Raw genomic sequence first — 10,575 nt, 5'->3', positions numbered from 1 at the left:
CGTGCACGTTTTCTGCTGGTTTTCACCAGGTTAGACTAATTTGGGGGAACAAATACCACTGAAGGAAGAGCCTTTCTCAGTGAATAATGGCCTGGTTCTTACACGGTCCTATGTGTATGCGTGCACTTGTGTGTGTGCGCATGTGTGCGTGTGTGTAAGTGCACTGGTTCAACTAGATTGGCTGTCTAGCAGACCCCAGGAATCTTCCTCTCCTCCTTCCCCCTCCCCCCAGTGTACAGGCTATAACTGCATGGTACTGAGCCTAGTTTTTCTGTGTGTTCTGGGAATCAAAGCCAGGTCCCCATGCTTGCACTGTCCAGTCCTATATCAACGATTGTTACATTAGCACAAGCAGGTTAGGACTCATGCTTGTTGTGCTTCCCCATCCACTGAAGGGTTTATGCTGTTGCCGCCTGAGATATTCATTGCTCTATTCAACTTAGCCCAGGAAGCTTCCAAGGCTCTTATGAATTTTCCAGGCTGGTAAATATTTTCATCAAGAGCCCTAACATCTTCTTGTATCTGCCACCACGATCTCGGGGCTGTTTAGATAAGGATCTATTGAGTATTTGAAGTCTGGAAGCCCTCGCCTTCTTCATTATTCAAGGCAAATGAAACCAGTTTTATTTGAATTCTCGGGGGGAAAAAAGCCCAGATATATAAACCCAAACTGCACTATGGATCAGGGGCTCAAGTATTCTTTCTTCCACTATGGCTCCTAGGAGACAGGCCCTTGATCATAATAACATATCTAGACCAAGTTTTACTAGTGTGGAATAAATTTAGCATTTGTGATAAGAACTAGAAGGAGGGAAGTGACCAAGGTTATTAAAAACAATTACTGCTTACCTCATTCCCATCACAAGTCCCAGCCCTTGGCGTCACCCAGGTCACCATGCAGGCATTAATCAAAATGTTTCCTCTAGCCTAGCTGGAAATTTTGACCCGTGGATAATGATTGATGGTCTCTTCTTCAAGATTAGATGGCTGTCCCCCAGAGAAGCTGAGCAGGGCTGAGAGTGCTCGCCAGGCTGAGCATCTCCTCAGCAGCAGGTACACAGCGGCTCTGGCAGGGAGACACTCTGCCAGTCTTTGTCAGACTCACTTATTTTTAGGAAAGAGCTTCTGTATGCTCACAAACTTCAGAAACCAGGAATCCAGAGACTAACTGAACAGACACTTACATTAATACTATTATTTCATTTGTAGATTAACTTTATTCTTTAATGATATGAATGAGGGTATGTGTACATGAGTGCAGGTACTCAAGTAGGCAGAAGAGGGCATTAGGGAATTAGAGGTGGTTGTGAGATGCTGATTATGGGTACTGGGAACTAAACTTGGGTCCTCTGCAAGAGCAGTATGTGCTCTTACCTGCTGGGCCACTCTTCCAGCCAGCATCATCACCATCACCATCATCATCATTTTAAATAGAAAATTTCTACCAAAAAGAGGTCCTTCATGAAATTGGAAATGAATTAAAAAGACAGTTCTCAAAAGAGATACAAATACCTATAAATATATGAAAAGAAAAGTTGTTGGCATCCTCAACCATCGGGGAAATACTCCTCAAAACTACACTGAGACCCATTTTGCTCTAGTCTGAATGGCCATCCACAAGAAAACAGAAATAGGTGTTACAAGGATGTGGAAAAAGAAGGACCGTTATACTCTGCCAGTGGAAACAGAAAGAGATGCAGCTTCTATGGAAATTATTACGGGATTTCCTCAAAAAGCTAAAGGGAAGGGCCGGGCTGTGGCTCAGTGGTAAAGTGCTCAGCCCATGCATCTAGCTTGAGGCACCAGGTTCAATCTGTAGGGCTGCCAACAGTGATCAGAATAACCAGAGCAACCACACAAAAGAAACTAATACAGAAAAACCCAAATAAGTGAAACAAACCCAAACCAAAACCTAGCCACACTAAGTCTGGGCACAGCTACATAAAGAGCAAATTTTAAGAACAGGGAGGGGCAACTAGAGAAGATCAGATTAATTGTAGACTGCTCGAGATAGTGAATGAAAACCCCATGTTAGACAGAGTTAACTCACACTAAGGAATCTACCCAGTACGACTGAGGTAGGCTCCACAGCACAAATATAAAAGGAAAATGCATGTTTGAGGAACTGTCTGGTCCATGTTCAGGCATGAGATGTATCTGTCCGCAGTATCACCTGCATGCCATGCATGTGGGGAGATGGCCTGGAATGTTATATCTCAGTAGTGACAGCAAGACAGCTAGCTGTGTGTTCTAGGGAACAAGATTCTGATCTGGGGGGATCTTGTGTTTCCCCTCACTAGCTTGCTACTGAGATGTTTGGGGACTAGTCTCTGAAGTTAAGGACCAAAGTTTATTCAGCCAAGTTTCTGTCTTTTTTTCCTCCATATACCTCTCTCCCTCTCTCCTTCCTTCCCTCTTTGTATGTGTATGATGTACACATGGCGTGCCTGTGTGTGCTCATGTATGTGCTCACATGTATGACTATAGAGGACGTCTGTGTCTTTCATTCCACCTTATTTTTAAAATTATATATGAGTACACTGTAGCTGTCTTCAGACACACCAGAAGAGGGCATCAGATATCATTACAGATGGTTGTGAGCCACCATGTGGTTGCTGGGATTTGAACTCAGGACCTCTGGAAGAGCAGTCAGTGCTCTTAACCACTGAGCCATCTCTCCAGCACCCATACCTTATTCATTTTTGAGACTGATCCTCTGACATAAAAGTTCCTCAGTAAGCTAGACTGGATGGCCAGTGAACACTCCAGGAATCTGTTTTCATCTCAAGTGCACATGGGGGCTGAACTTAGATATCACGGCAGCAGGGCAAGTACGTTACCAACAAAGCTTTCCTGCCAGCTCCTATAATCTGATAAAATGTTCTCAAGGAGCAAAACCAACAAGCTCCTCAGAGAAATGGGCTGGCTATTTAAGAAGGTGGACTGTGCATTTCAAATACATAGTTTATACTACTAGGCAGCTTTTACAAAATTGTAAACTTTATACACTACAAAGGAGGACCAGTTTCAAAGCTCTCTTCCTGATTCGTCTTTTAACACTTTCATCATCAGCCAGTCCATACCTGGTTAACATGCATAACAAATGGTGAGTGTACAACAGGGCAAGTTTACTGGCAGAAAGAGAGTTGGTAGGTGGTAATGCCAGAACTCAAATGCAGGCTGTCTGGTGCTAGCACTCAATTGCTTACTGTAGCTCTATCATCTTGTCTTTTCTATCTTGACAAATACGGACCTAAAACGCTTGAGATAACTTAGGTTGAAATCAGAAGAAATTGATGACAAAATATCCATGACTATTAATGGTCTTGATAGGTCTGAACATTTAGCCACTATGATTGAAATACGTTAATCTGCTTAATAACTTACAAATATGGCTTCCATCTTAAAAGAAAATTCTAAGACAGTCAAGGTCTTTCTGAATGTTCTATCTGGCCTTAGAAACACCCAGGCCCAGTCTTCTGGGCACTGGAATGTCAAGTGTATGACACCATGCCCAGCCAGGATCTCATTACTTCATAATACTAACCTGTTTTTAGATCACTGTGCAAGACATGTAGTCTCAACTTGGTTAGAGAAATCCTAGATCAAACACTTAGACCCTCTTAGAGCCACAGTATTAAACTACACAGGAGGAGAAAGGACCTTTGCCCCCAAGTTGGCTTTAATATGTGTGAGAAAGGAGGGTGGAGGGGCACTTGTACTGTTCCTCTCTTCTCCCTATTCCTTGAAATTGTTAATTCTTGTTCCCTCCTTAGGATCATCATTTGTTTATGGCCTGGCTGGCCTACATGTGTCTTCTATTGGAATAAGAAAGACTTTTCTGACCTTAACATCCTCCAATCACTGATCCACCCACCCATCGACCCATCAATCCACTGCTAAGTGATTATGTAAAATCAATCATATTTAATCTCATCACACCATGAAACATTCAATTATAAAATCTCATACAAAATAGAAAGGTTTACTGGTTTCCATTTTAAGCAGAGTCAGAGATCACTTTCCTGATAGTCTTTCCAAGGCCACTAGATTATGCTCATTAGAGCATTCTGTGACCATGGAAGATACTGTTTAGACTCCTTTTCAGAGTTTTCAGAGTCCTCATGACATTTTTCTGAGGGTACCCAGAGCCCAGCAGAGGATCTGGAGTTGAGTATCCAATGAATGCCTTTTGTCCCAGTTGAGATTCATCACCATCTGTGCTGGTTTGAATGAGACATGTCCTCCACAGGCTCAGGTATTTGAATACTTTTTCTCCAATTGGTGGCACTGTTCAGTAATGTTTAGGAGGTACAGCCTTGCTGGCAGAAATACATCACCGATGGTGGGCTTTGAAATTCCATAGTTATAGTCATAATATTGTGCACTGTGTAAAGATTATTCAAATGCTGATTTTTCTGCTGACTGCAACCCAGACATAGCATTGTGATCCTTATTTTAAGTATCTCCTGCCTGAAAATTCTGTAAACATTGCTCTTCATTTATTCTCCGACTTGTCAATAAAATCTGATCAGCCAATGGCTAAGCAGAAGAGAACATAGAGCTGGACTTCCAATCCCAGCCAGGGAATGGGGAGAAGGAGAGAGAGAAAGGGAGAATTTGCCACAAGAAGAGGGTCCAGGAACCACCATGGGAACAAACCTGGAGCAGAGAATGCCAGACCAATAGCAAAATTCAAGGATCTCGGCTGGGATATAGACAGATTAGATTAGGGGAATAGATTAATAACTGCTCAGCTACTGTGCCATAAAGCCTATTAAACAAATCTTGTAGTCTGCATTGCATTTAGGATAGAGAAATGATTATCACGCTTAAAACTGCAGTAGGGCCCTTGTAGCTCACTTTATGGTAGAATTGACAGCCCCATCCCATTTCTCTGTGGAATCACCATGGTGGCTGGGACTCTGTACACATACCTTGAAAACTGGAGGGCCTTCAAGGCCCTCATTCTTGCTCAGTACAGTGGGGCTCAGACCTACATGCTCTCCGCAACATCCCCCTTCTACTTTGGCCAAACCAACCTCACTCCTGAATTTCTCCTAAAATTTTCTGCAGGCAAGTTTCCAGCATTTGAGGGTGATGATGGATTCTGTGTGTTTGAGAGCAAAGCCATCACCTATTATGTAAGCAACGAGGAGCTGCAGGGAAGAACTCCAGAAGTGGCAGCTCAGGTGATGCAGTGGGTGAGCTTCGTTGACAATGACATCATTCCTTCAGCTAGCACCTCAGTGTTCCCCACCTTGTGCATTATGCACCACAACAGGAGGATACTGAAAAATGCACAAGAGGTGGTGAAGTGAATCCTGGGGCTGCTGGACACTCACTTGAAGACAGGGACTTTTCTAGTGAGTAAGCGAGTGATACTGGCTGATATCACAGTTGTCTGTACCCTGTTGTGGTTCTAAAAATAGCTCTTGGAGACTTCTCTTCACTAGGCCTTCCTCAGTACCAACTGATGGTTCCTTACCTGCATTAACCAGCCCCAGTTCAGGGCCATCTTAGGGGAGGTAAAACTTAGTGAGAAGTTTGATGCTAAGAAGTTTGCAGCGAGCCAGCCTTAAAAGGATAACCCAAGGAAAGAAAAGGGTTCATGAGTAGAGAAACAGAAGCCCCAGGCTGAGCAGAAAGAGGAAAAAACGCAGCTATCCCAGAGTCTGAAGAAGAGATGGATGGGTGTGAGCAGGCATCGTGCTGAGCCTAAGGCCAAGGACCCTTTCGCTCATCTGCCCAAGAGAACCTTTGTGTTGGGTAAGTTTTAGCGTAAGCACTCCAGTGAGGACAACCTCTCTGTGGCGCTGCTATATTTTTAGGAACACTTTGATAAGGATGGCTGGTCCCTGTAGTATGCTGAAGAGCTCACCCAGACCTTAATGAGTTGTAACTTTATCACTGAAATATTCCAGCAATTGGACAAACTCAGGAAGCGTGCCTTTGCTAGAGTTATCCACTTTGGAACAAACAGCAGCAGCTCCATTTCTGATGTGTGGGTCTTCTGAGGCCACGAGCTTGTCTTTCCGGTAAGGAAGGTGCTAGGGATAGTGGCCAATAATATCAGACACTAGGAGTCTTGAACTGTGGCCAATGGGTATGAAGGAAGAATTGTGGATTTAACATAGGAAGCATGTTCACATCAGTGTGACTCCTGGCATCCACTGTCATATTCTGAGCTAAAATTTGAAGAAATGGCATCTCGATGTCCAGTATCTAATCCCATGCCTCTGTGCTGTTTTGTTTTGGGTTTCTTTTCCTTTTTCTTTTGGATTTTTTAATTTGCATTTCAAATGTTATCACCTTTCCTGGTTTCGAGTCCATAAGCTCCCTGTCCCACCCCTTCCCACCCAGAAATTCTCCTACACTGGGGGGGGGGTTGTCCAGCCTTCACAGGACCAAGGGCTTCTCCTCCCATTGGTGTCCAACAATGCACCATACATATGCAGCCAGAGTCATGGGACTGACCATGTGTACTCTTTGGGTAGGTTAGTCCCTGGGAGCTATGGTTGGTTGGTGTATTGTTCTTATGGGGTTGCAAGCCCCTTCAATTCCTTCAAACCTTTCTCTAACTTCTCCATGGGGACCCTGTTCTCAGTTCAGTGGTTTGCTACAAGTATTCACCTCTGTATTTGTCATGCTCTGGCTGAGCCGTTATGGAGACAGCTATATCAGGTTCCTGTCAGCATGCATGTCTTCGCTTCATGAATACTGTCTAGGTTTGGTGGCTCTCTCTCCCTATATATGGGCTGGATCACCAGGTGGGGCAGGCTCTGAATGGGTATTCCTCAGTCTCTGCTCCAAATTTTGTCTCCATATTGCCTATGAATATTTTTATTCCCCTGTTTAAGAAGGACTGAAGCATGTGCACTTCAGTTGTTCTTCTTGAGCTTCACGTGATCTGGGTAATTCGAGCTCTTGGGCTAAAATCCACTTATTAGTGAGTATGTACCATGTGTGTTTTTTGTGATTGGGTTACATCACTCAGGATGACACTTTCTAGTTCCATCCATTTGCCTATGAATTTCATGAAGTCATTATTTTTGATAGTTGAGCAGTACTCCATTGCGTAGATGTACAATTTCTGTATCCATTCCTCTGTCAAAGGGCATCTGGGTTCTTTCCAGCTTCTGGCTATTATAAATAAGGCTGCTATGAACATAGTGGAGCATGTGTCTTTGTTGTATGTTGAAGCATCATTTGGGTAGATGCCCAGGAGTGGTAATAGCTGGATCCTCAGGTAGTACTATATCCAATTTTCTGAGGAATCTCTAGACTAATTTCCAGAGTGATTGTACCAGCTTGTAATCCCACGAACAATGAGGAGTATTGCTCTTTCTCCACATCCTCACCAGCATCTGTTGTCACCTGAGTTTTTGATTTTAGCCATTCTGACTGGTGTGAGGTAGAATCTCAGAGTTGTTTTGATTTACATTTCCCCGATGACTAAGGATGTTGAACATTTCTTTAGGTGCTTCTCAGCCATTCAATATGCCTCAGCTGAGAATTTTCCCATTTTTAATAGGATTATTTGACTGAATAAAGATCTTTTCCCAATCTGTTGGTTGCCATTTTGACCTAATGACAGTGTCCTTTGCCTCACAGAAACTTTGCAATTTTATGAGGTCTCATTTGTTGATTTTTGATCTTAGAGCACAAGCCACTGTTCTGTTCAAGAAAATTTCCTCAGTGCTCATGTGTTTGAGGGTTTTCCTCACTTTTTCATCTATTAGTATGAGTGTATCTGGTTTGATGTGAAGGTCTTTGATCTGGGTGGACTTAAGCTTTGTACAGGGTGTTAAGAATGGGTCGATTTGCATTCTTCTACATACTGACCTCCAGTTGAACCAGCACCATTTGTTGAAAATGATATCTCTTTTCAACTAGATGGTTTTGGCTCCTTTGTCAAAGATCAAGTGACCATAGGTGTGTGTGGTTCATTTCTGGGTCTTCAATTCTATTCCATTGATTTACCTGTCTTTGTACCAGTTTTATCACTATTGTTCCATTATACAGCTTGACGTTAGGGATAGAGATTCCCCCTGAAGTTCTTTTATTGTTGAGTATAGTTTTCGCTCCCCTGGGTTTTTTCATATCCCAGATGAATTTGTAAATTGCTCTTTCTAATGCTGTGAAGAATTGAGTTGGAATTTTGATGGGGATTGCATTGAATTTGTAGATTGCTTTTGACAAAATGGCCATTTTTGCTATATTAATCCTGCCAATCCATAGTGTGGGAGATCTTTCCATCTTCTGATAGCTTCAATTTCCTTCTTCAAAGACTTGAAGTTCTTGTCCTATAGATCTTCCACTTGCTCAGTAAGAGTCACACTGAGGTATTTTATGTTATTTGGGACTATTGTGAAGGGTATCTTTTCCCCTAATTTCTTTCTCAGCCTGTTTATCCTTTGAGTAGAGGAAGGCTACTGCTTGTTTGAGTTAATTTTATACTCAGCCACTTTGCTGAAGGTGTTTATCAGGCTGAGTAGTTCTCTGGTGGGACTTTTGTGATCACTTAAGTAAACTATATATATATATATATATATATATATATATATCTCATATCATCTGCAAATAGTGATATTTTGACTTCTTCCTTTCCAATTTGTATCCCTTTGACCTCCTTTTGTTGTCTGATTGCTCTGGCTAGACCTTCAAGAACTATATTGAATTAAGTAGGGAGAGAGTGGGCAGCCTTGTCTAGTCCCTGAGTTTAGTGAGATTGCTTCAAGTTTCTCTCCATTTAGTTTGATATTGGCTACTGGTTTGCTGTATATTTCTTTTACTATGTTAAGGTATGGGCCTTGAATTCCTGATCTTTCCAAGACTTTCAACATGAAAGAGTATTGAATTTGTCAAATGCTTTCTCAGCATCTAATGAGATGATCATGTGTTTTTTTTTCCTTTGAGTTTGATTACATAGTGGAGTAGGTTTGATGGATTTCAGTATATTGACCCATCCCTGCATCTCTGGAATGAAGTCTACTTGATCATGATGGATGATCATTTTGATGTGTTCTTGGGTTTGGTTTGGGAGAATTTTATTGTGTATTTTTGTGTTGATATTCATAAGGGAAATTGGTCCGAAGTTCTCTTTGTTGGGTCTTTGTGTGGTTTATATATGAGCGTAATTTTGGCTTTATAGAAGGAATTGAGTAGTGTTTCTTGTCTTGCTGTCTCTGACAGTGGCTTGACCCTTCTGTAAGCTTGTGTGTCAGCAATCCTGTAGAACTGTTTTCTTATAGCTGGATCTGGGTACAGAGAGCTGTGGGACTGATTCAGCTCTGGGCACAGGCAGAAACAAGAGTTCTACCCCAGACTGCTCCTGTGTTTGTGTGTCTGAGGCCTCCAGGAGGTTCACTCAGAGCAGATGAGTTGGTCTTACCTCTGCTCTCAAGTCTGTCAATGCTCCTGGTGATTGGCTTTCAGCTCTGGGCACAGGCAGAAACCAGAAGGGTCTTGCCCCTGACTGCTCCTAGCTTCCTCTACCCAGAGAGCACTTTGTGGGGTCCTCTTGGGCCAGGAACATGAACAGAAGTGGAGATCTCCCCTCAGCTTTCAGGAATGTCTGCACTTCTGAGAGTCCAGCTCTCTACCCCACAGGATTTTTAGTACAGAGAGCTGTGGGACAGGTTCAGCTTCAGATGCAGGCAGAAACCTGAAGGGTCCTTGTCCCAGTCTGCTCCTGGGTTTGTGTGCCTTGAGGCTTGCAGGCTGGGTGCTCAGAGCAGAGGAGGTGGTCTTACCTCTGCTCTCAGGTGTGTCAGCACTCTTGGTGACTGGCCAAAGGCAGAAATTGTTTTTCTGTTTTTGTTTGCTTGTTTTTTTGTTTTGTTTTGTTTTATTTTATCCCCAGCTAAGTCCAGATCGGCAGGTGGACGATGAGTTGTACATATGGCAGAAACTGGATCCTGGTATCGAGGAGACCCAGATCCTGGTTGGAGAGTACTTTTCTTGGAAGGGGGCTTTCCAGAACGTGGGAAAAGCCATCAATCAAGGCAAGATCTTCAAGGGAACATGTCTTGTTAGTCACCTTGCTGCCTGCACCTACCCTTCAAGGAAGATGTGGGTCATTAAAGTAACTGAACATTGAACAAAAAAACTGCAACAGCACATATTCTTCTTGTCTTTCACTTTTCTCCCTCTGTTTCTTGCTTATGGTTAATGATGTGATTTTGCCAGTTCCTGATCCTGCCTTCGGTGCCTGTGTTTCCTGACCCGCCTCCTGATAAATTCTCAGCTCCTGAAACTGTAAACCAAAAATAAGTCTTTCTTCATTAATTTGTTTGTATAATGGTATTTTTCATAACAGAGAAGTAACTAATACATATGCCTATTCTTGGTGCCTGCATCTACCAGGACCTGAACATAAGCAAACACCAAATCCTTATATTTATACATATTACATATATGGATCTATGCCCATATTTGATTCATTTTTTTTCAGTTGTACCCTACAATTTCTACAGTGGTATCCCTAAACACATAGGACACTCAGATCGACTCTAGCATGTTCTAAGCTCCCTCTAAAATGTACTTGATCATATCTGTTTAGCCAGCACCTTT

The 10,575-nt window shown here is 42.7% G+C and overlaps 1 pseudogene; it reads left to right on the top strand.

Moving 5' to 3' along the window:
- Positions 1-4,910: 4,910 nt before the first annotated feature.
- On the top strand, positions 4,911-10,102 carry LOC116904307 (annotated as a pseudogene).
- The last annotated feature ends 473 nt before the right edge of the window (positions 10,103-10,575 follow it).

The sequence above is a fragment of the Rattus rattus genome, chromosome 6, assembly GCF_011064425.1.
Source record: "Rattus rattus isolate New Zealand chromosome 6, Rrattus_CSIRO_v1, whole genome shotgun sequence".
In the NCBI taxonomy this organism is placed as follows: domain Eukaryota; kingdom Metazoa; phylum Chordata; class Mammalia; order Rodentia; family Muridae; genus Rattus; species Rattus rattus.
Note: the sequence above shows the minus strand (reverse complement) of the source record. Positions and strands in the feature narration are given on the sequence as shown.